This window comes from Carassius carassius, chromosome 43 (assembly GCF_963082965.1).
Source record: "Carassius carassius chromosome 43, fCarCar2.1, whole genome shotgun sequence".
Classification (NCBI taxonomy): Eukaryota; Metazoa; Chordata; class Actinopteri; order Cypriniformes; family Cyprinidae; genus Carassius; species Carassius carassius.
This window is the reverse complement of record NC_081797.1, coordinates 20786187-20813199: the sequence shown is the minus strand read 5'-3', so window position 1 is coordinate 20813199 and position 27013 is coordinate 20786187. Positions and strand designations below refer to the sequence as shown.

Genomic DNA, 27013 nt, shown 5'->3' with positions numbered 1-27013 from the left:
GTTTGTCTGTCACAGCATAGACTGTGAAGTTTAGATGAAGTTATCTTTTAGAAAAATTATTTCTGACGGGCGGATCTAGAAAAATATTGATGGGGTGGCGAGAAGGGGGCAGGAATTTTTGAGGGTTGGCAACATGTGGCAGACGTATATATACTGAATTTAGTCACAGTTATCACAGTTTGATGATAAATAGTATATGTGCACACTACTAAAGAGCATAGGCTATCATTTACAAACTTAATCTCATGCAATCAATGTCTTGCATTTGAAACAGTTCATATAAGGAATAAGTGACCATACCTCATAAGCACCACCACACTCACTAATGCATACAGCAGTGGTTTTCAACCTGTGGGCAGTGGTCCCCTAGTGGGTCGCAGTGGTATTGCAGGTGGGCCGCCAATTACTATTAAAAGAAATAATAATATTGTTAATATAATAAGTCATAACATTTAACATCATTTCATATATATAATTAAATAACAAAAATAAATCTTAAACTGTAACTAAGGAATAAACCACCAATTTATATTTTTGCTGAATATGCTACAGAACAACAAATTCAAACATGCATAAATGGCTGTCAACAAGGTCAACATAAATGGCTGTCAACATGTTCCCTCCTGACTGTTTGCTCCGCTGACTGTCTACCCGCTGCCGAGCTCTGCCTGGATCTGGTTTTCCCGTTTTGCTGAGCGGTGCCAGCCCGAGTTATTTTCTGTTCATTTCCAGTTGATTCTAGGGCTGTGCGATTAATAGAAATCATCATAAAATCACGATTTGAGCGTACGCGATTTCTAAATCGCTTTATAGCCCGATTTTCCGCGGCCCTGACCTCCCGCAGCATGCTATCAGATCCAATCAGAATGCAACGCGCCTAGCCCGAGAATAGAACAGACTGGGCATATGCCTAACTCCAGGTTCAAACACTGTCTGTGATGCGCCTTTTTTCCAATAGAGACTGGCTGCAGCTTTTTTTCCGAGCCCATGTTACCGGATCGGAGCGTTCACACTGCACGCGGTAAAGAGCTAGAAATAAAAACTTGCAACAATAATTAATATCTAGCACATGCATATAGAGAGAGTTGTGAGTGCACAGGACGCAGTTTAAGTAAGAGGAGACACTCCGGGCGAGAACAGCATGTATCTGAGCAAGAAACGTATGGTTTTGTGACAGAGAAAAAGGAAATCTGCATGCGAACAGAGAGATTCACGCTTGTGCGTTATTTTAATGTGCTTTCGCAATAACAATTACTCTCGCTGCTGTTTCTGCACCACATACATACTGTATACACACTGCAGACAGAGTACAACACCTGAGGCACTGCTACAATTAATGAGCTCTTTAAAAAATGCATGTCAACAAAGAAAAAAAGTCCCTGGATAAGGTATTTATTTATTTATATTTTGTTTGCCATAAGTCTACAAATTTTGTGACACCTTTACTATAGTCATTATTTTGACTTATGTCTGTTCTAGAGACGTCACGACTTTTTGATAAGGATCTAATTGGTTTTCTGTTGTAAATATGTTTCAAAATCATCCTGAATGCATTTATGTAAAGCATATCCGTGTGTGTCACAATTGTGATTACAATCGAAATCTCAAAATGTATCAAATAAATCATGATAGTTGTCCATATCAGACAGCCATAGTTCAATAAATACAGTTAACAAGCTTCTGAGTATTAAGTTATTAACCCAACAATAGCGGGGTCAGTTAATTTTTTGCAGTGGGCCGCGCAAACATACATGTTTGGTTGTGTGGGCCGCGAGTTGAAAAAGGTTGGGAACCACTGGCATACAGTATGCATCAACATGTAATTAAGAGCATTATAAAAGGTTCAGTGTTATCAATATGTCAATTTATTATAAGAAACACAAGACTTTAACAGTCAACGACATTTCCAGCTGGGGAGACTCAACTGATTTTCTACTGTTTAGTGTTAATCACCATCTAACTCAACCAGAGCTACATTTAGCCTTAGATGTTGAGCCCAGACTTTTAGCTGTTTGAAGTTCAGTAAAGGGTCAAAGTGGTCTAGCAGGTCTTTGCCGATGAGAAATGTATGAGTGTTCATCGGTGAGACACAAATAGGATGTACTAGCCTCATCTGACCGATTGTCAGGTAAATGGAAGCAACCTGTTGAAACCGGATGTCCTTCTGGCTGTATGACTGTACATTAAGTTCACAAGTTTGAGTTGTAAGAGTTCGATCTTGTCTCTTAGCTTCAAATTGGAGTCTTTTGAAAAGGTGAGATGAGATCACTGTAAGGTCTGATCCTGTGTCGATCAGGTCTTCCATGCTCACTCCTTTTCGTAACGTGATGTTCAGGTGGAATTTTTGGCCCACCCCCTTTTCGACAAAGTTGCCCAGGAATGTTGGCATCGGGGCAGGTGTAATGATCGATGGGTGGTTAGGACCAGTCTCGTAAAGCTCACTGCAAAGGCAGGTAGCCAAAACAGCATTTTCTGGTACCTTGGGATTGTGGTACCTGGTGTGAGGAACTGTGCTGTCTCGTTCAGGGTGTGCAGCTGTCAGCTATGGAGCTTGTGTGATGCTGTCACCTTGTGATGTGACAGTTAACTCTGTGATCTGTGTGACGAGCAGTGTTCGGGGTGCTTGGCTCATACAGATAGCAGTTAGACAGGGTGTTGGTTTCAGTTCTTATGCTTAGACATAAGATGTTTGGTTTGTCTTTCTTGTCTTCCCTGCGAGTTTTCATGTAAAGAAGCTCTTTCAGCACCCTCAGGATCACTGCTGTCTCAGACGTGGCTGTCCTGTGTTTTTCCGACATGGGCTCAGGACTGAGCTCACCAGTGTCGTGTCGAGAGTGGTTCCACTGCCGGCTGTCGGGGCTTTGTGTCCTGGACGGTGGGGATCGGCTCTTTTTGGGTCGCCGGTCCCAGAATCTGGTGCTTTGGACGAGCATCACCACGATTGTGTTGCCCTCTGCGGTGTTGTGGGGCGCCCTCTAGGGTCAAGACATTGCTCAGGGACAGACATTGTGGGGTTTTTCACAGTCTTTTCAGAAATAGTCTTTTGCTTGGTGTAAGATTTGTGGGCTAAATTCCGTAACTCTTGTGTAGTCATGTTACGCGGACACGCTGGGACTATGAGATGAAAACTCCAACTGGCATGTAGGTTTCGGAGGAACAGAGTTTTTAAGTCGACATCCTGTTCCATACTTGGTTCGATGCATGCTCCGAAGTAGGCTTGCTCGAGTTTTTTGTTGAGTTATTTTTTGGCTTCTCTCTCCAGCTGTTCTCTTTGGTCTGTGTTGAGGCGAAGATCTTGCAGGGCATTGTGAAGTCTTTCTACTTCTTTCTTTAGCTCTGGATCTGTGTCGTCCTCTTTCTCGCGCTGGTTCTGGGTCTCGAGGAGGAGCTAATCAAGGCGACTCTGGGTTCAGGCCTGGTCCTTCCAGGCCTCCTCTGCTTGAAGCTTAAGCGTTGCTGCTTGCTGTTCAAGGTTGATGTTGCTCTGTTCGCTGAGCCGTGCCTGGGCACGAGAATGTGAACTAGGCTTCCGAGGATCCTGGCGAGTTCTTTGTAGTAGTCGCTTTGCGTTGGATCGTGTGCCATCAGTTCATCTAGCTCGGTGTCTAGTTGCTCTTGGTGCTGCAGGTTACTGGCGTCCTTGGGCAGGAAGGGGGTCATCACTGCTTTCAACCATGTCTAGAGGTGGCCCCAGTGGACTGCTGGACTGGATGACTGGAACATCCTGGCTCACTGTAGGTGAGAGAAACACAGCACACACACAGACCAATACAAGTTCGTTCTACGGTTAACGAGCTATACTCATACGGGCTGTGCCGTTTATGAGAATTTTGGGGCTAACTGGTGCAAACAGTCAGACAGTTAAGTAGCCAATTAACTCGGGTCAACGAAGGACCTGGAATGGAGATTTGATAGGCAGTAGCCTAGCGGGTCGCTTGATGACACCGGCTGCTGGTTGTCGCTCTACTATTTAGCTTCTTTGGTGGCTCTCACAGGTTACTGTCTCTATGTGAACTGAAAGAAACAAATCACAACAGAACAGAGGATAGAAAAAGATCAAAGTGAAACAAAACACTTGAAATGAGATAAAACTATAGTAACACGCTATGTGTTAGTGAGAATAAGGAGGCCTAAGCCTACTGCTAGGTTTTAAGATAGGGCCAACAGGTGAGTGGGGCTATCGGGGTAGGAAACCTAGAAAGATGGTGTGGCTTGAAGAAGCGATGGGCCAAACACTTGAAATATATCCGGGGGAATATATAATATTCTGTGGCTTATAATAAGTGGATGGGTTTTTTCAAATTTAGTTCACCTGGTTGAATTGATTTCGCTCAGGTGGAAACCTGAGATGACTGTCCAATCACCAAGGCAGTTATACAATCAAATACACAAAAGATGAACAAAGGTAGCTTAAAGTGAATTAAGGTTTGCTTTGTTTAACATCAACTGAGTAAATACAGTGGGGCTCGAAAGTTTGGGCACCCCTTGCGGAATCTGTGAAAATGTGAGTAATTTTCAAAAAATAAGAGAGATCATACTAAATGCATGTTATTTTTTATTTAGTACTGTCCTGAGTAAGATATTGTACATAAAAGATGTTAACATTTAGTCCACCATACAAAAAATTGCTGAAATTATTAAAATAACCCCACTCAAAAGTTTGGGAACCCTTGGTTCTCAATACTGTGTGCTGTTACCTGATGATCCACGACTGTCTTTCTGTTTTGTGATGGTTGTGCATGAGTCCCTTGTTTGTTCTGAACAGTTAAACTGAGCAGCGTTCTTCAGAAAAATCTTTAAGGTCGTGCAGATTCTTCAGTTTTCCAGCATCTTTGCATATTTGAACCCTTTCCAGCAGTGACTGTATGATTTTGAGATACATATTTTCACACTGAGGACATTTGAGGCACTCAAACACAACTATTTAAAAAGATTCAAACATTCACTGATGCTCCAGAAGGAAACACAATGCATTAAGAGCTGGGGGTGAAAACTTTTGGAATTTGAAGATCAAGGTAAATTGTACTTATTTGTGTACCGGGAAACATACAAGTATCTTCTGGGGGGGGGGGGGGGGGGGGATCATATTTCAACAAAATAAGACAAATTTGGCCATCTTCATCATGTTCAAAAGTTTTCATCCCCCAAATCTTAATGCACCTTATTTCCTTCTGGAGCATCAGTGAATGTTTGAATCTTTTTTAATAATTGTGTTGGAGTGCCTCAATTGTCCTTAGTGTGAAAAGATGTATATCAAAATCATAAAGTTACTGCTGGAAAGGATTCAAATATGCAAAGATGCTGGAAAACTGAAGAATCTGCACGACCTTAAAGATTTTTCTGAAGAACGCTGCTCAGTTTAACTGTTCAGAACAAACAAGGGACTCATGCACAACCATCAGAAAACAGAAAGACAGTCGTGGATCATCAGGTAACAGGACACAGTATTGAGAACCAAGGGTTCCCAAACTTTTGAGTGGGGTTATTTTAATAATTTCAGCATTTTTTATGTCTTGTGGACTAAATGTTAACATCTTTTATGTACAATATCTTACTCAGGACAGTACTAAATAAAAAACAACATGCATTTAGTATGATCTCTCTTATTTTTTGAAAATTACTCACATTTTCACAGATTCTGCAAGGGGTGCCCAAACTTTCGAGCCCCACTGTATATATGTAGAAATGAGAGGTAACAGCTTTACCTAATAATGATAAAACCAAAAGGGAATTATGATAATGATGGTAATTATCAAAATAGCCTAACCCAAAAGTATAATTAAAAATCAAAATAGGAAGAGACAGGATGAAACACGGGAGAAGAAGTAGCTGGTTTTCACTGTGCTTAACCTGGTGAGCAGAAAACTTAATTCAAATTAAAAATTCAAAACTGGTTTAAAATGAAATTTAAAATAAGCATGTAAGAAGAATTAAAAGGAAAATCATAACAATATCCTATAATAACCAATGATAACAGTAAGGTATCATTAATAATTATGAAATTAATCCAAAAAGGGTAAAATAAATATGCAATTCAAAACAGAGTTGAAAAGAGAGAAAAGAGAGCTGAGAGCTGTGAACTGACTTATCAGGAGACTGCCACTAGATGGCTTACTTCCTTCTAAGTGGGTCAATCAGTGGTTGACCCTCAGACATTTAATTTACACTATTAAACAATTAAATTTGAATTTTAATCATGTTTGAACCAAACTCAAAGTAAATGTAAACAGTCAAAGGAAGGGAAATTGTCTAACCTGAAATAATATTCGCACGTGCAAAGCTGTAAATGCAAATAATTATCGAGAATTTAGACAGCTAATTCAATAAATCACAAGGGAATATAAATTAGCACTAAGCGAGCATTATCTGAAATGGCCACGAGATGGCGTAATTGCCTCATGCAGGCTGAAGTTAGAAGGCGAGGCATAATTTGAGACTTCCAAACACTTAAAGGACGCCCTCTGGTGTTTAGTCAATGGAGTTACAGCCGACTTCAATGTGATTTAGAATCTGAGCGTTTTGTCAGCGCTGATTCTGGTTCTATACTGCACAAGAGCGTGAGGCAGGATTCCTTTCGCTACCAAACACACAAATGTGAACAACAGGAATTTGTCTGTCTGTTGTACTCCATACACATTTATCAAAATAGCACTTATGATTTAAATGTTTTAGGTTTAAAATTGGGTAGCTAAGCCAATTTTTTTATACCAGGAGCTTTATCGTTCATTTTTTAATATAACTGTGGTTCACCACGAATTCAATAACGACATGTAATAACAAGGCCTACTGAATCAGAGGAACATCGCTCATGTTCAGATTTTGCCTCAGTCAGTAAAGAGTGAGTTCGCGTCTTGTGACTTATCTCACAATTACATAATTTCATATAGCGAAATTATGAAATTATTAATAACCATATAAACAGATTGAATCTGGATTGCTCACAAAACGAAGTTTGAAATGCCCGCGTTATCTCCACCATAAAATGTAGCCGCACTGGGTTGTACATTAAAATTAACTCAAATGATATATAGGGAATTTTAATAATAATTAATCAGGAATATGATCATTATATATATCTCATATGACAGTTACATAAAAATTATTGAAGATGGAAAATAGGTCAATTGTATATATCAATAACTCATTACAAGGCACTGTAATTTACTCATTAATATGTCAATATTCCATTCTTCATATCAATTATAGTGATATCTCTTACTGTGAATTACCGCAAATCAAACAGTGGTTTGTCCAGCAAACGGCCGTAAGATTAACTTATCAAATTTCAATAAAGTTATCACTTCTTATAAGTCATGAAAAAAAAAAGTTTCTGGCCATAAAACCATTCTCCTATCCTTATGAAATTTCAGTTACTGAAAAGTAACGAGCTTTGTAGTTTAAGATCAAACATTTCATTGACTCGTGATGTGAGCATTTTAGACAGAAGCAATCATGAATATATATTGGATTTTAATAATTGAACTAATAATACATCAAACTACAAAACACTCAGAGTAAATATGTGTACGACAATACAGACAGTAAACAAATACAAGACATAACGGAATCCAAATGAGGGAGAGAGATAGAGAGAGAGATAATGAGTGAGAGAGAATGAGAGAGAAATAGGCGAGATCACAGAATAATCTCACAGTAAGGCAAAAATCACAGACAGTAACCTTTTGAAAGACAACAAGGAATCAATGTGTTCCTGTAGCTCAACTGATTCAAGAAACATGTAAAGACTCATATTTTTCGCCTGCACTTAACCAACTAACACTAGCACTTTTCCTTTTCTTGTCTTTTCATTTATAAAAAAATAAAATAAAAAAATAAATAAATAAAAAACCTGGCTATGCGTTCTATACTATACTAATTGTGACTTGTCATGGCACTTGTATACTGTAGTTGTTCTCTTGTTGACCTGACTGCTTCTATTTTTCTCATTTGTAAGTCGCTTTGGATAAAAGTGTCTGCTAAATGATTAAATGTATATGAATCAGATCGACAACCTTTAAGCAGCATTTAAATCTCCATAGAAAATCGAATACTTGCATGGGGTCAAAATGATTCAGAGTTCATCTCCCTCGTGGGGAGAGGCGAATATGAGAAAAAACTTATTTAGGAAAGAAAAGGAAACGGAAGTGAAAAACGGAGATGAACGCTCCCTTAAGGAGCCATGAGAACAGGCTGTTCTCTCAGCCGCAGCGCTGAGATCAACTACCCGACAGAAGTGCAGAGAGGAGAGGAGAGGGTAGACGAGAGAGAACTTCCTGGGTCAGTCCTCTTTATGGATTGACTGGTACACGCCTTTGTTGGCGCGAACAACCAATGAACATCCGCGATCTGAAGCGGGAAAAAGGTTCCTTTGTCTCTGGGGAAACACCCACTCGTGTGAGTTATAGCTTATCAGAATTCAGCAGTTATATTCTAGCAAGTTGGTAATTCCAGATTAATACATTTTACATTAATTTCCTTTATATAAGTGAGTCTGTCAAAGTGTGATGGTTAAACAGAAAACAAAAATTGCATGTAAAGGTAGAGGAAACATAAAGTTTCATTCATATGCAGAATTACACACATTTAAAGTTTGATTATCACACGATAAAATTGCAGATACTCCAATTTTGATTATGGAAAACATCTACGCACAAAAAGGGCAATACAGTCAGTACATTTAGAATACATTTTACAAAGGTACTTTTCGCTTTTCCTACAAGAATTCCAGTGACCTGGCTTTCCTGTTCTGTTTCCCAGTAGGTCATAAAGTTTTATGATCCGGTCAGGAGTAGGGTTACAGAATCATGACTCTATTTGAGAACATTCATTAGGAGAAACATTTCCAAGTTGTAAATCAGAAAATCATAACCATCCCATAACTGGTTAACCCTGTTAACCCAGCAAAAACCTATCAAAATACATCTTATTAAGAACTTACATAAAGAGCGTACACAAAGGTTTGTGTGTGTGTGTGCTTATGTGTGTGTGTTGTGGAATGTGTTTCATTTCTCCTTTGAGGCTGCTCACGTGACTGTGGAATTTGCCGTTGTGCCGTAAGGGAGTCATAAAGTAATTTAGATCCAGCCATGCTGGTGCCAGGCCAGTCATCTAGCTTAGAGAGAGTTTGTTTAATATGCCTGAATTCAAAAGCTGAAGCTTTGGGTTTGCATTGTTTTAGATTCAACGAACCGTGATTCATTAGTTCAGAACCAATGAATCAATGAACTGCTCATCCATTACAACATCAAAAAATATAATACTTTGTAAATTATTATTTGAAGTAACAAAAAGGTGTGCATTGTAGCTCACACCTAAATGGACACATTACAATTGTTTTTTGACTGCAAGTCTTTCTCCTCAAATGCTATTGAGCTTCAAATTTGCGTTTGAGCCCATGTGAAAAAGTAGCATAATTTTCACATGATTTACAGTTTATTTTAATAAATATCAAACATTCAATCAATTGTGGATTATAGCTGACACCTAAATGAACAATTACAGTTGTTTTATGACTATAAGTCATTCTCCTCAAATGCTACTGACGTTAGAAAAGTGTATCCCAATATCGCATGTAATAACGCATGAGACTCTCGAACGTCCAACGTCAAGCCAACTTTATGCCTGTTTTTTTTTTTTTTTTAATTATAGTTTTCTTTCCTCTTCGCTGGATTGCTGATGTCCTCTACCCGGGCATAGATGGTTATCCATCAATTATGAACATTCGAGCGCGAGCGAGCGCGGATGGGAGAATGGCAGATTTTTATTTTGGGAGCAACTGAGATGATGCCCCCTCTGGGAGTTGGTGCCCTACGCAGACTGCGTACTCTGCGTGTAGGGAGCGACGGTACTGAACACCTTTAATTTTCACAGACACTAGTCCATATCGAGATTTGATTAAATGTACAGCTCTACTTTTGATTTATTCATTCAAAAATGGTCGAATTCCATGACGTTCTGCTTTATACAGCAAGTTCCATTTCTGCGATTCAATCCCTGTCGCTTTTCAAACACAAACGGGTTGAATTTATGAATGAAAGTGTGAAAGTTCTGACACAAAACAAAAAGTTGTTACATATCTGTCACGGGGTGACGAAAGCCAGTACTATAGGCCGGGAAGTTGTTGTGGCAAGGGAGCACTTCCGGTGTAACACAAGGCCGGTTCCGGGGATACACGGAAGCAGGAAAAATACACTGGAATAGAGGATAATGAGGGTAATTGCTGGCAGCTGTGCGGGGGAAAATATGTAAGCAGGCGATTGGACCAGGAGGGAAATAAAAAGAGTTGGTGTTTGAGAGAAGGGGGGCAGAGAGGAAGGATTGGGGAAGACGCAGGAGGAAGGGAGGAAGGATCGGTGAAGATGGAGGAAGGAGAGAGGAGGGATCGGTGAAGACGCAGTAGTGGCCAGCGGGAAGGATCCTGAAGGGACGATTGGACCATGAGGATATAAAGAGGTTTGTGTTGAGAGGAATGGCAGCGGTGGGGGAGTGGAGAGCGAGCAGGGAAGACACAGCAGAGTTTTCTGTGGAGATACAACAGGGAAGTGGCCAGCGGTGGAGAACACTGGACCTAAGAAGATAAGTGACAGTCTTCCTTTATCGAATATGACATGAGAAATCACTATAGTATTAATTACACTCTGTCTATTTCTGAAGAGGTTGTAGCTCGACTGTGGCTGGAGGCATTATCCTGTGAGAGAAGAGGAGTGTTTTGGATGTGAAATTGCAGTGCAGAGCTTGTTTATATCTATAATAGAGTTTTCATCCGCCGGGGTTTTCGTCTGGGCCCGCACGCTGCCTTAATGTTTGGGGTTTGTGAATGCAGTGCTGGTAATTTTCTTCACGTGTGCAGAAGCTCCTCAGGGGGGAGGTATAGTAGAAGAGGAGTGTCGGTTGGCAAGTAGCGCCCCCACACTTTCTGGCGTGTGACATATCCTCATGCTTTTTAAAAGTGGGTAACGTATCACGTAGTAGACTACACAACTGTAACGTTAGTTATTTATCATCTCAAAGTCTGAGCTTCATTTATTGATAGATAGATAATCCATTTTTACCTCTTTCCTCCTGTGTCTCATGGTTCCCTAGCTTTGTGCGCACTGAGAAAGTTTTCCAAACAAATCAGTCTCTTGCATCCTGTCTATAGTCTCTTGCTGCTCTGTCCTCTCGTGCTGCTGCATTCACTGCAGTCGGACATTGGAGATTCGTGCTCGTAAATTTTCAAATTGGCCATAACTTTTAATTTGTTGCTGCCAACTGGGGTGGCAGCAGGGGTGGCAAGGCTTTCTTATAGGGTGGCATTTGCATTCAGCCATTAAAGATGGTTCAGGACAGATGGCTCTGCGGACCCATGCGTCCTAGAGATGCAATTTGAGAATTGTGCTTTATATGGTCGTAAACCTTACACATATCTATGGTACTTTCAGACACAGAGCAGGAAATACATTTTGCAGGGCCTCTGTTTAGCTGTTCCAAAATACCTCTATTTAAAAGCAAAAATAACATATTAAAATGACCACCTGTTCATCTAACGGCTGTAATTCTATTTTATATATTTTATATTCAAAGTATCTTTACTATCCATATTACATTCTTTATTTAAAACAATATATTTAACTGGCAGTATTCCCCCAATGTGTGTTTTCCATCAGTTGTTTAGCCTTCGGCCTTTTCTCATCTTGCCCTTTGAACGTAGTGCTTTTCATCTACTGTAAGATCGCTTTACACTAGTGTAATGAAAGTAAACTTTTCTTAAAATTTATCGATGTATTTTACTGTATCTGCATCCTTCTATTTATGTTGTATACTGTAAGAGTCACTGACTATCAAAAAGATTCCTATTTCCCAAAAGGAGGTCTTTGTAACAGTGTTTTGAAACCTTGAACTTCAGGTTTGTGTATCATCTGCGGCCAAAGTTTGAGTCTAACAAAAGAAAACATTCTTTTGACTAAACTGTTTGATTTTGACCTGGAAGTTTGAAGTTTGCACAAGTTGGTGTGTAGTTGTGAGGTTGTGTTTATAAATGTGAAATGTTGAATTGTTTCATTAATTGTGGGTTAGCAATCGATACAAACTCTAATGCATTTTTAATGCCACAGAACATTTTAAAACTCACACATGCAAGTCAAAAAGCATACAACACCACACATTGCATACTCAGCACTTCACGGCACTCAAACACACACGCAAACAACACCTCAAACATTGTGTAATATATACCACACACACATACACACATACAACACTGCAAATATAAAAAGCATGTCGATACTTACTGTTCAGTATTTTTACTGTATCTGTATTGTCATTTTTAGAATTGTTTTAAAAATGTTTAAAAGATTTGTAAAAACTAATATTTTTCATTTAATATTCACCAGTTGTCTGTCATGACTTCCATTCATTGTTTTATATAACTAATTTAATAATTGAGCAGTACCTACAAAAACTTTAAATTATCAATCTAAATGAGTTTAAATTTTATAATGGGGTTAGTAAGACTTTTATTGTAGAAGTAACTTTTTATTGTAATTTAATTTAATTTATTAGTTTTAGTTAAATTTATACACACATTTATGAGTAAAATCTACTTAAAATGTTGTGTTACACCAACTAATACATTTGTTCATTGGGATACTCAAATATATAATTATTGTCGACTAAAGATTTTAAGGGAACACTGCTTAAAATTCCAAGTTACATTTACTTAAGAAAAGGGATGCAAAAATGATGCACTTTACTTTTAAGTAAATAGCATATAATTTTTTTCAGTGCAGTTTAACACTTTCAACTGAAACACATCTCATCATTGCGGTCAAAACTAGAAATTCAGATTTGAGGTTGTTAAACTTCGACACTCAAAAAATAATGTTGTGCACAAAGAATCCCTGTGTAACCGAATCACTAAGAAAATCAGCAAATGAATGTGGAAATTCACGGTATATTCTTATAAAAGTTGCTTTAAATTTCTTTCTTTTTTTTTCCTTACGGCACTAGATTTAGACATCTTGTTCAGATAGCTGATGACAATGTTCACATTTTACTCATCGTATTCATTCATTCAGCATTTCCACTTGACATTAAAGCGTAGTCTCTTTTTAACTTGATATGTTCATGTATATATCTGCTTTTTATATGATTTATCAGAATACAAATTTGTATAGTGGCATGGATATTACACTGATATAACAAGGTAAATGTAGTTTAGTCACAATTCAGATTGCTTAAAAACTAAATTTAATAAAAAATGTACGTACATGCAGAATTGTATTGTGTGGTGCTACAGTAGGTGTACAATAAAAAATAAATAATTATACAGCTTTTGAAAAAGATCAGTTATACTAAATGATCTTTAGAATGTTTACTATGTTGGTAGGTTTAGGGGGTGATGCAATAATCATTAAATTGATGTGAATATAAATACAAATATGATATCCTTCATTCTGTTCAATTATATATTTTTTCTCCCTGATCCTGGTAAAATGTGTATTTTTATTAATGAGTAAAAGTATTGTAAATGCTTTGGTTTATATTGTGTGTGAATGTATAAAGTTTTTATATTCATTTAAAAGAAGAAAATAAGACTTGGAGACTTGGAGAATGAATTCAATTCAATTCAAGTTTATTTGTATAGCGCTTTTTACAATACAAATCGTTACAAAGCAACTTTACAGAAAATTATGTTTCTACAATATTTAGTAGTAGCTAGTAGTTTGTGCACGTTTGACAGGATTTTAGAAAAATAAAAATATAATAATAATACAAGACGTAGTCAGCTAGATGATGAACTATCAATATTATTAATTAATAGTAATTATATGATGCAGTCACACATGTAGCAATAATTGTTAGTTCTGTTTGTTGATTCAAGGTTAGGATCATCTGGGGTCCTCTGAGGGTCAGCATCATCTCTTCTCAGGTGTTCTGGATCCAGACTGGAGCTATCCCGTGGCAAAACATTGAAACAAAATAGAGACATCATTAGCATAGCTGCTGATCCAACAAAGTAAAATTAGTTTAACCCAAGCTAAAGAATAAAAATGCAGATGCAACTACACTCACAATTTAAGAGATACATTATTCGAATGCTTGGCGAAAGAGATGCGTTTTTAATCTAGATTTAAACAGAGAGAGTGTGTCTGAACCCCGAACATTATCAGGAAGGCTATTCCAGAGTTTGGGAGCCAAATGTGAAAAAGCTCTACCTCCTTTAGTGGACTTTGCTATCCTAGGAACTACCAAAAGTCCAGTGTTTTGTGACCTTAGGGTGCGTGATGGGTTGTAGCGTGGTAGAAGGCTAGTTAGGTACGCAGGAGCTAAACCATTTAGGGCTTTATAGGTAAGTAATGATAATTTGTAACTGATACGGAACTTAATAGGTAGCCAGTGCAGAGACTGTAAAATTGGGGTAATATGATCATATTTTCTTGACCTGGTAAGGACTCTAGCTGCTGCATTTTGGACTACCTGTAGCTTGTTTATTGATGAAGCAGGACAACCACCTAGAAGTGCATTACAATAGTCCAGTCTAGAGGTCATGAAAGCATGAACTAGCTTTTCTGCATCAGAAACAGATAACATGTTTCGTAGCTTGGCAATGTTTCTAAGATGGAAGAATGCGGTTTTTGTAACATTGGAAATATGATTTTCAAAAGACAATTTGCTGTCCAATATAACACCCAGATTTCTGACTGTAGAGGAAGTAACAGTACATCCGTCTAGTTGCAGATTGTAATCTACAAGATTCTGTGTGGTGTTTTTTGGTCCAATAATTAATATCTCTGTCTTATCCGAATTTAATTGGAGAAAATTATTTGTCATCCAATCTTTTACATTTTTAAAACACTCTGTTAGCTTAGATAATTGGGAAGTTTCATCTGGTCTCGTTGAGATATATAGCTGAGTATCATCAGCATAACAGTGGAAGCTAATTCCGTATTTTCTAATAATATTACCAAGGGGCAACATGTATATTGAAAATAGAAGGGGACCTAGGACGGATCCTTGTGGCACTCCATATTTTACTGATGATAAATGAGATGACACCCCATTTAAGTAAACAAAATGGTAGCGATCGGACAGGTAGGATCTAAACCATCTTAGAGCCTGCCCTTGAATACCTGTATAGTTTTGTAATCGATCTATGAGTATGTCATGATCTATGGTGTCGAACGCAGCACTAAGATCAAGTAAGACTAGAAATGAGATGCAGCCTTGATCTGACGCAAGAAGCAGGTCATTTGTAATTTTAACAAGTGCAGTTTCTGTGCTATGGTGGGGCCTAAAACCTGACTGAAATTCTTCATACAGATCATTTTTATGCAGGAAGGTGCTCAATTGAGCAGACACAACTTTTTCTAAAATTTTAGACATAAATGGAAGATTTGAAATAGGCCTATAATTTGCCAGTACACTAGGATCTAGTTTTGGTTTCTTAATAAGAGGCTTGATAACCGCCAGCTTGAATGGTTTTGGGACGTGACCTAAAGATAACGACGAGTTAATGATATTGAGAAGCGGTTCTTCGGCTACAGGTAACAGCTCTTTTAGTAATTTAGTGGGTACAGGATCTAATAAACATGTTGTTGGTTTAGATACAGTGATACGTTTATTTAGCTCTTCCTGTCCTATATTTGTAAAGCACTGCAGTTTATCTTTGGGTGCGATGGATGAAACTGAAGTGTTAGACGCTGTAGAATCTACATTCGCTATTGTATTTCTAATGTTATCTATTTTATCAGTGAAGAAATTCATAAAGTCATTACTATTTAACGTTGGTGGAATATTTGAATCAGGTGGCGTCTTGTAATTTGTTAATTTAGCCACTGTGCTAAATAAAAACCTTGGATTGTTTTGGTTATTTTCAATGAGTTTGTGGATATGCTCTGCCCTAGCAGTTTTTAGAGCCTGTCTATAGCTGGACATACTGTTTTTCCATGCAATTTTAAAAACTTCCAAGTTAGTTTTTCTCCATTTGCGTTCAAGACTACGAGTTACTTTCTTGAGAGAGTGAGTATTACTGTTATACCATGGCACAGTACGTTTTTCTCTAACCTTTTTCAATTTGATTGGGGCAACAGCTTCTAATGTATTAGAGAAAATAGTGCCCATGTTGTCAGTAATTTCGTCTAATTCATGTGTATTTTTGGGTACAAATAGCAGTTGAGATAGATCAGGCAGGTTATTTGCGAATCTGTCTTTGGTGGCTGGAACAATAGTTCTGCCCAGACGGTAACGCTGAGACATATAGTTAATATCAGTTATACGCAGCATGCACGATACAAGGAAATGGTCTGTAATATCATCACTTTGGGGTACAATATCTATAGCAGTAAGATCGATTCCATGCGATATAATTAGATCTAGTGTATGATTAAAACGATGAGTGGGCCCGGTGACATTTTGCTTGACTCCAAAGGAGTTTATTAGGTCAGTAAACGCAAGTCCTAATGTATCATTTGCATTATCAACGTGAATATTAAAATCTCCCATGATTAGCGCCTTATCAACTGTAACTAGAAGGTCTGAGAGGAAATCTGCAAATTCTTTTAGGAATTCTGTATACGGCCCTGGTGGTCTATACACAGTAGCCAGAGCAAGAGATACATTAGATTTCTTTTGCATGTCTGACAGTGTAACATTTAGCAGAAGTATTTCAAAAGAGTTAAACCTGTATCCCGTTTTCTGGGTAACATTGAGAATATCACTATATATTGTTGCAACACCTCCGCCACGACCAGTCTGACGGGGCTCATGCTTATAACAGTAGTTTGGTGGAGTAGACTCATTTAGACCAAAATAATCATTTGGTTTTAGCCAGGTTTCAGTCAAGCAGAGTACATCAAAACTATTTTCTGTGATCATTTCATTTACAATAACTGCTTTGGGTGTGAGTGATCTAATATTTATGAGCCCAAACTTTAAAAATTGTTTTTGTTCATTTACTTTACATTTTTCTGGTTTAATTACGATAAGATTTTTTCTAGATCCTACATTATATTTTGACCTCAGTATTCGGGGAACAGACACAGTCTTAATAGTTTTTACAGCACAAGTACTTTTATCATTTAAGCGGTTGGAACAAAAGTCATCATAATAGTTATTAGAGAATTGTCTTACTAGTCACATGGAGCGAAGTGTCCTGGAGATGTTGTCAGAGAGCAGCTCCGCTCCGATTCTGCTGGGGTGTAATCCATCAGCGCGAAACAGCCTAGGACGCTCCCAGAAAAGATTCCAGTTATTAACAAATAGCAGTTTCTGTTCTTTACACCATGACAACAACCATTCATTTAAAGCAAAAAGTCTACTGAACCTTTCGTGTCCTCGTCGATACGTGGGTAGTGGTCCAGACACGACGATCGTCGCCGCGGGCGTCATGCTGCGAACCGTCTCGATCAGGCTGCTGAAGTCCCTCTTCAGCGTCTCCGTCTGCCGCAGCGTGGTGTCGTTAACCCCGGCGTGAAGCACGACCGCTCTGGGGCTCTCGTCGACCTTTAGGATTGCGGGTATCTGCGCAGAAACATCGAGAACACGAGCACCAGGCAAACAATGAGTGTGCACTTTACCTTCGGCTAATGTAGCACTTACGTGTCGGACGATGGAGTCTCCGATGATCACACCGTCGCGTCCTGTTTCGCGGAGGGGAGCGAAGCGGTTCCGGATGGAGATGTCGAAGGCAGGAGGGGGAGAAGTCGTCGCCCGGGACCCGGCTCGCGTCCTCCGCTGTGGATGCACCCAGGGTCCGTGGTGTCCCGGCGTCGCAGTGAAGGACATCTGGGAAGATCGCGTCCTGGGTGCACCGGGCCTGTGCAGAGAAACACACGGAGTAGACGTGGTGGGACTGTTAGCAGATCGCTGTATACTTACCCCGGACTTGTGAGCGTCAGCCCGGGATGATTCCAGCGCGGCTCTCCGCTCTCTCAGCTGGGCCTGCCTCACCTCCAGGTCGCGAATCTGCTTTCCCACGGCCTCGAGCTCGAGCTGCACAGAGTGGAGACATTCATCCGCCATTAAAGCAAGTAACAGTGAGTACAGCAGTGGTAATGTGTGTGAATAGAGTATTAGCAATGTAAGCGCAGTTAGCTGCAACCACGCCGCTGATGCTAACGGGCTAAAAGCTAATAGCGGACCCGGGAGATCAAAATAAAACTAGTGATAGCGAGGCGCTCTGATTGTTTTTGTTGTAGAATACAATAGAGGATATATTCACACGTTATATAAACGGAAACGATGATGTATAAAATTGATTTTTGAGTTAAAAATAGTCAATGAAAAGAATATAGTGACGTAGCTCAAACGCAGTACAGCCGCCAACAACAAACGGGTATTACATTATGAATGTAATACCCGCACCGTGTGGTTCACAGATGCATTTCGACATGAGAGTGCTACGGATAACATTGACGAATCACTGACAATAACCCGGAAAAATGACAAATGGTCACGTCATATGGATACCTCACATGTTTTAACACAAAGGTAGAGTCTAAAGAGATGGGGGGTTGAATATCGCAAAATTGTCAGGAGCTAAACACACACACACACAGACACACTGACACACTCACACGCAGAGAGACTGAAAGAGAGGGGTGAAAGAGAGGACCTTGTTTTAGAGGTTTCAACTGTACAATATTAATCTAGTACTAAGAGTAAACATCTCTAGGTTACGTATGTAATCCTAGTTCCTCGAGGGAATGAGACGCTTCGTCGAAATGCTTTGGGGAACGCATTTAGCGTGAACGAATCTGATTATCATATCTAATCTGTCTTATAGAAGAGCATGACGTCATGGGCGGGGTGACGTAAGCGACCAGGACGCTATAAAGGCATGAGCAGCACAGCTTTCATCAGCTTTGAGCACCAGCAAGCGCCGGCAGGGGTGCCGGGGGTATGGCCTCGAGACGCAGCATCTCGTTCCCTCGAGGAACTAGGGTTACATACGTAACCTAAAAACGTTCCTCTTCAGGAACTCGAGCTGCGTCAAAACGCTTTGGGGAACGAGTACCAACGCTGCCAGACTACCAAACCCCTGCCTAGTGTGTATCCGAAGAGAACAGCTTAGGACGAGAGGGCTGAAGCGCCTGGAATGACTGGCATGTCTAAGCCATAGAATCTTGCAAAAGTAGAAGGTGTGGACCACCCCGCAGCATTGCAGATGTTCAGCATGGACACAGCTGCTAGAAAGGCCTTGGAGGCTGCCATACCCCGTGTAGAGTGAGCCTTGGGTCCCGACAGCGAGGGACGACCAGAGGACACATAGGTGGCGTTGATAGTCTCAACTATCCAATGACTAATAGTCTGCTTAGAAGCAGGAAAACCCCTCTTGGGGGGACCGTAGCATACAAGCAATTGGTCCGTTTATCTCCACAGGGCAGCTCTGTGGACATATGCGTCCAGCGCTCGAACTGGACACATACAATTTAGCTTTTCTTGGTCGGGCTCCCGAAAGGGAGGAGGACATAAGGCCTGCAGCACTACAGGTTGTGGTGTGATAGAGGGCACCTTAGGAACATATCCCGCTCGAGGGTATATGAACACTTTGGTCATGCCAGAGGCAAAATCAAGATAGGTAGGGGCCACTGAGAGGGCCTGTAAATCTCCTACTCTCCTCAGAGAGGTAATGGCCAACAGAAAGGCGGTTTTAAGAGTCAGAAGTGTTGTCTGAGATCTTGAATCAGATCGAATGGAGATTTGCAAAGAGCCTCTAACACCACAACCAAGTCCCAAGGGGGATATACGGGATCGTACTGGAGGTCTCAGCCTCAGCGCACCATGGAGGAAACATGTAACTAAGGGGTGTCTTCCCAAAGACTGACCATCGAGAAAGGCATGGTAGGCCGCAATGAAGACCTTCACGCCACGTAAACTTTCAGTGTGGAGTGGGTCGACACTGCAGAGAGCCTGGCCTGTAGAAACTCCAGAACTGTACCAACTGGGCAGTTTGCTGGGTCAGGCTGGCGGTCTCTGCACCATGAGGTGAAGAGTTTCCACCTCAGGGCATACAGTTTCCTCGTTGAGGGAGCTCTAGCTTGGAGGATGGTCTCAACAACCTCGGTTGAGAGACCGGATGCTATGAGTTGTGCCTCCTCAGGGGCCACACCCACAGCTTCCACAACTCCGAGCAAGGGTGAATTATTGTGCCCTGCACCTGTGAGAGTAGGTCTGTCCTGATTGGTATCTCCGAGGAGCGAGACCAGATCTGCGAACCATACTCGGCCCGGCCAGAGTGGGGCTACTAGCAACAGACGAACCCCGTCCCGGCATACTCTCGCCAGAACTCCCGGGAGCAGAGCAATAGGGGGAAAGGTGTACAGACGAAGCCTCAGCCAGGTCTGTACCATAGCGTCCAGTCTGGGAGGAGCTGGATGAACTAGAGAGAACCGAAGGGGACATTGTGATGTCTCTTGAGTCGCAAAGATGTCTACTTGAGCTCTGCCAAAAACTTTCCATATCTGCTTCACCTCGGGGTGAAGCTTCCATTCCCGGACCTCGGCCCCTGCCTCGACAGTATGTCTGGTCCCATATTTAGTTTCCCAGGAATATATACTGCTCTTAATTAGAGGAGTTTGCTCTGGGACCACACAAGGATCTGGTGCGCCAGCTTGTACAAGGGACCTCCTGTGACCTTGATAGTTCGAAGTGGATTGCCCCTCGGGAAAAATCCCTTGGTCTTGAGCCACCACTGTAGGGGTCTTATGTACAGCAGGCCAAGAGGTATCACGTTGGACGCAGCTGCCATCAGACCCAACAATCTCTAAAATTGTTTGACAGTGAGTGACTGGCCTTCTTTGACTCTCTCGACTGAGATGAGGATCGACTCGATACGAGCAGGGGACAATCGTGCCTGCATCGCGGTCAAATCCCAACTACGCCTAGATAGGTGGTTCTCTGAACTGGAAAAGTACACTCTTCTTGGCGTTCAGTCTCAAACCCAGCTCCCCCATATGTGCGAGAACGATATCTCGATGCCGAGCCACAACCTGCTCTGACTGAGCTAAAATCAACCAATCGTCGATATAGTTGAGAATGCGGATGCCCTGCATGCACAGGGGGACCAGAGCCGCATCTACACATTTTGTGAATGTGCGGGGTGAGAGTGCAAGGCCGAAGGGAAATAATCGATATTGGCAAGCTTCGCCCCCGAAAGCGAACCTCAGAAACGTTCTGTGTTTTGGAAGGATGGATATGTGGAAGTATGCATCTTTGAGATCTATTGTGACAAACCAGTCCTCGGACCTGATCTGAGCTACAACATGCGTGATTGTGAGCATTTTGAACTTCAGTTTTATAACTGATCGATTTAAGACCCGGAGATCTATGATCGGATGCAACCCCCCATCCTTCTTTGGAACTATGAAATACCGGCTTTAGAACCCAGACTCCCTGTCTTGAGGAGGGACCTCCTCGATGGCCTCCTCCCCTAATAGGGTTTTCACTCCTTGTTCCATAACCAGAGCCTGCTTGGGGCCGACTAACATCGGAGTAACCCCTTTGAATCTCGGCGGTGGAGAACCGAACTGAATATTGTAGCATTTGTCTACTCTGCGTAGGACCCATTGAGATACATTTGGAAGTAGTTTCCATGCTGCTAAATAATCTACTAAGGGAATCAGTCTCTCGAGACTGACCTCTGGTGTAAGAGGCCCCCGAAGGGGCGGCGAGCATCTCAGCTCCGCTACACACGCGGGCGGAAAATACTGAGGACATTGCTCGCTGGAGGCCGCTGCACCCTGGAACTCTGGCAGGGTTGGCAGACCGGCCCCCAGAGGGCACTGAAGTGAGACGGGCACCGTGTAATGCGGTGTACGCCACTCTACCTCAGTAGGGGCCACCCTCTGCAGTCATGACTGAAACGTGTCAGGACTCCTTAGCTGAGGACCTCCCAGCCTGAAGTACGGCCCTCAGATCCGCCTTAGGTTGGGAAAACCTCTGATGATAGACTGAGAGGGCTGCTCCCGCACAGCAGCTCCTCCAGTATATATAATTTCTCAGACTGAGATAAATGTCATAATAATCCTCAGAATATAATGCAAACTATTAATCAGTCTGAATTTATACTGAAAATACTGAATTTAATTCCTCAGAATTAATGCAGTTGACCAATCAGACGAGTAAAGATGGTCTGGTTTTGGTAAGACTCACATCAAAACTGAAAATTATGTAATACAGACGTTGCTTTGGCGGCACGCGATCCGTCTTCGTCCCGTCCCCAGATATGCTGCACTCCTCATTAATGCTGCTCGTTATAAAGTTAGGCATACTATGCTTGTGAAAATGATGCTTGTGTAACTGTTGTCTGTGCAACTGATGTTTATGCAGCTTATGTTTGTGCAACTGCGAGCTCATCGACATCCTCCGTTTCAATCTCCTCGGAGAAAAAAGGCGGTGTGTCACGGCCGTCACTCGGGGGGAAGGACCGCAACACTCGGGCTTCCGAACCCGGAGATCGGGCAGATCTGGCGGGTGAGGTAGGAGATAGGGACGCGCCCGTCTCCATACCCTCCAGCAGATCTATCTGCTAACCCAGCGAGTGCAGGCGCCGCTCCGCCTCGGCGAAAGTGGGACCGACAATGCGAGGAACGCTGGCGAAGACTCCCTCTCGAGAAGAGTCCTCCGGGATCGAAGCGTCCACACTGGCTTGTGCCAGTGCAGGCAGTCGGCTCCCTCAAGAGCTGAAACAGCGTGCCTCGATCCTAGGCAGCGCACAGACTTTGTGTATCCCCACTTGTGATGTAACGAGGAACACACAATCTGAAACGCGATCTGAATTTGCCTATCAGATGTCTCATCGTAGCTTTGATCTTTGACTATTGCTTACTCTTTGAGGAGCTATTAGTGACAAACAACAATAAATAAGACTGACAAGACAAAATGACATTCACACACAGAGCGCTTGCTGAAAAACGCAAAGCTGATGCTGGCTGCGCGGCTGGTGCCTTTATAGCTTCCTGGTCGCTTGCGTCACAACGCCCGTGATGTCACGCTCTTCTATAAAACAGATTAGATATGATATTCAGAGTAGCTCACGCTAAATGCTTTCCCCAAAGTGTTTCGACGCAGCTCAAGTTCTTGAAGAGAAACTTTTATTATTAGAATTTTTATTGAAAACCTATCATTATACAGTTTCTATATTGGTTGTTTTATTTCCATTTCCATTATGATTTTTATTTTAAAATCTTTGTTATACAACTTCTCTATTGATTGTTTTTATTTCTATTTAATTATTAGGATTTTATTTTCAAACTTTTATTATACAGCTTCTTTATTGATTGTTTTTATTTCCAATTAATTATTAGGATTTGTATTTAAAACCTTTATTATACAACTTCTTTATTGTTTGTTTTATTTCAATTTCATTATTATGATTTTTTATTTAAAACCTTTTATTATGTCACTGTGAAATGATTTATACAGTCAACAGATTATATTTGAGGGTAGGCACACTCGTATTATGATATGAGGACACATTATCTTTGACCTTGATTAATTTTCTTACACGCTGTCCGTATTTTTACTGAGAAACCTCACCAAGCACAAATTACTGTTGTACGACACCGGAGGTCCGGTGTCTATTTTTCAAACAGGTGACCGTCACACTTATCATTAGGATAATCCCTTATGATGTGATATATTCTGAAACAGATGACAAGTCACAGCTGCCGATTATTCAGGGGTGGTGTCATTTCACAGTTTTGACGTATAACCTTGATTTATTACAAACAGATGTCAAAGCAACACCTGTGACCATTGTAAGGTCCAGGCACTCGGCCCAAGGAAGGTATCCGATGCTGGATGAAGGTTTCCTACTTGTTTGGTCTTTCAGCGCGTAGAGTTATTCAATTTAGGTTAAACTCAAATCTGACTCCATTTTATTATTTAATCTGATTCCATTTTAGTATTATTTCATCTGACTCCATTTTAATATGACCTCGAATTTAGTTTGAAAGGCAAACTGTAATTATTATTATTCTGAGATTTGATTATTCTATTTATTCTCTCGTATTATTGTACTCGTTCATTCAGGTGCTCATGTCGCTCTAAGATATCGCTTTGGCCTTAGCGTATCTTACGGGCACATTCTCGTCAATCTTGGTTATTAGACAGAGGTAATTGGTTAATACTTTAGATGGCCACTCCTATGCTTGCTCATTCTAATAGTACTTTTAATTAGCCCAATAGATTTGTACAGACTTGAATAAAGCAACATTATTTCTAGTCAGAGGTTACGACCACTATTATAGGTATAAGCCGACCAATATTACTTTCCCTGATAGTAGTTTTGGTATGGTCATGCCATGGTTTCCCATGTACACTTAGCTAGAGTAATATTCCAATAAACAGAGGTTAGGCTCACCCTATTAAGGTTGGTCGAACAACATCCAGTTGACCTAAATGGAAATTCCCTATAAGCCCTTACAATCTAAGTACACTTGAACTAATATCAAGTGTTAGCCGAATCAGTTGTTGTGCCCTATGCTCCATCTCAACTGAATTTTAGTCCGTTACTAACCTGACGCAGGAAATGCGGTAACAAGGATACAGCGTAATCTACTAGAGCCAATAACTAGAGTAAAACAGAATAGAATCAAATGTAACAATTTATTAACAGTCAGGTAAATATGTATTACATAGCCGATTCATAGATATTAAATCAATACAAGACATCAAATTCTCAAAGATGAGTCTAAGAGTAAAAGATGCATACCTGACTTTTAGAAAAATACATAGTATGAAGTGTGTGGACATTTGTAGGATTTGTATTATCTTTTAATCTACTTTTGACTGAGACATTTCAAATGATACCAGACATGACTGTTAGTTCACTTGCATTGACATTTTCATGTAGTAATTTTTTTAGCTGATTGAGTAGAAGGAAGCATGGGTGAATGGATTTATAATGAAATAAATGGCCAGAAGGGAAGGAGGTCTCCTGCACCTCCACTCTGTGGGGTGTCTCGAAGATGCCCGTGTATGTTTGTATTATCTGTTTCTCAGGAGATCAAAGTATCTCAGGTTATTTCATCCTTATACCATTAAAAGGTCATAGGTCAAGGTCAGATGAGGAGGGGTCAAGGTCAAAAGGTCAAGTACAAGTGGGGGAGGGGTCAATGACAAAAGGTCAATGTCATGTGGGGGAGGGGTCAAAGGTCAAAGCCATCAATCAAATTTCGACAGCTCGTGCAGACTACTTACTACTAATGAATACAAACATTACAAAAACCAAGACCAATTTGAGAACAGAAACGCATCACTGTAAACATGTTTGAAGAGAAGTTTGGTAATTATTAACTAATTTCTGTATACAATACTGCAGACCTGACGACTCGAGAAGTGAACTTATCATTTCTCATTCCAGCACAGACTGCATAGCGTCCATAGGGCTGTCATGGGATGAACAAATGACTCAAACCCGAACCTGAACATTCGAGAGGTGAACTGATTTCTGTTTCCTTTAAAAAAAAAATAACAACAGTTTGTTGTGCATGTGCAGTCGACACGAAATTAATGAATCCCTTGTTGAGACGACTCGTTGTTCCTGAGTCATAATAAAGATTAGTTTAAATTGAAAGAATCGTTCATGAATGACACATCACTACTTCAGATGTGTGACAGGAAGAGAAGACAATGCTGAATAAAGTCATAGTTTTTGCTATTTGTGGACCAAAATGTATTTTCAATGCTTCAAAAAATTCTAACTGACCCTCTGGTGTCACATGGACTACTTTAATGGTGTTTTTATAACCTTTCTGGACATGGACAGTAAACCGTAGACACAGTTTTAATGGAGGGACTGAGAGCTCTCGGACTAAATGTAAAATATCTTAAACTGTGTTCCGAAGATGAACGGAGGCATACGGGTTTGGAACGACATGAGGGTGAGTCATTAAAGACATAATTTTAATTTTTTGGGTGAACTATCCCTTTAAGTCATAATGTTAGGACTGCTGTTTCCGGGTCCAAGCCTCTACTCATTTCACTTGAGAATACTCTCTCAGCAGTTTTTATGAGCACTTAATTATATGACATATTTAAGCTAAGCGCAGCAATGGCTTGGCAGCGGTACTGCACGAACCTATGGCAGTGAAGCCCGCCAAAGCCTGCCAAAATGGCCGGGGGATCTGGCTATATATTGGCCAATTCGCCACAGGAATTCAGGTTACTTCGACTGAAGTGACGACTGAGTCGTGCACTCTTTTAGCATGGCAAGGAACGCAGTACTCGTTCCCGTATTTCAGGGAACCAAGGTTACATTAGTAACCGAGTACGTTCCCTTTCAATACTTCACTCGTACTGCGTCGAAGATGCTTATGGGAACCCAGTTCAATCATGCCATGCTAAGAAGGGTGGACGACCAACGCAATCATACTTGATCTGTGATACCAAGATATGAAAATAGCAACTAGGAGCAGAATAAGCTCAATGAGGTTACGTCTGGCCTAGCCTGATCATCCCGTGTTCGTATCGCTTCAGTACCAAAGGGACCGAGTGCATACGAGCAGAGTTTGAGTCTTGGGCAAAGAATGGCCATGAGCATGCAAATGAGGAACAAAAAGGTGACCTTTACACAGAAAGTACCCTAGCATGAAGTGCCGGGACGTCTAGATTATAAAATCTAGCAAATGTGGACGGCGAGTTCCAACCAGCCACCGCACAAATTTCTGCGATAGTCACACCACTAGACCATGCCCAGGACAAAGACACTGCTTTCGTCGAATGGGCTCTTACTCCAGTTGGGCTTTGCAGGCCCAAAGAAGAGTAGGCTAGCTGGATTGCATCCACAATCCACTTTGAAAACCTTTGCTTTGAGACCGGTAACCCTCTGGTGCAGTTTCCAAAGCATATGAAGAGCTGCTCTGATCGCCTTATCAGCGCAGAACGCTCTTTGTAGACTTTTAGAGCCCTCACTGGGAAAAGCAGGTTCAGCTCTCGATCGTCCTCTGTGTTTTCTAATGTGTTTTCTCTCTGCATGCCTTGGTCTTGGTTTCAGGATGACCTTCGAGTCATCCTTCGAGTCATGAGTCAC

The 27013-nt window shown here is 40.9% G+C and overlaps 1 protein-coding gene and 1 long non-coding RNA gene across 2 annotated transcripts in view; one reads left to right on the top strand and one right to left on the bottom strand.

The window, feature by feature from the left end:
• The window catches only part of LOC132125174 (uncharacterized), a 36412-nt gene extending 30740 nt beyond the window's left edge, over nucleotides 1-5672 (bottom strand). Inside the window, exon 1 of the long non-coding RNA XR_009426861.1 lies at nucleotides 5328-5672. This is a non-coding gene — a long non-coding RNA (uncharacterized LOC132125174). The remainder of the gene's footprint in view (nucleotides 1-5327) is intronic.
• The window catches only part of LOC132125468 (uncharacterized), a 1183551-nt gene that overhangs the window by 754180 nt on the left and 402358 nt on the right, over nucleotides 1-27013 (top strand). The window lies entirely within an intron of this gene.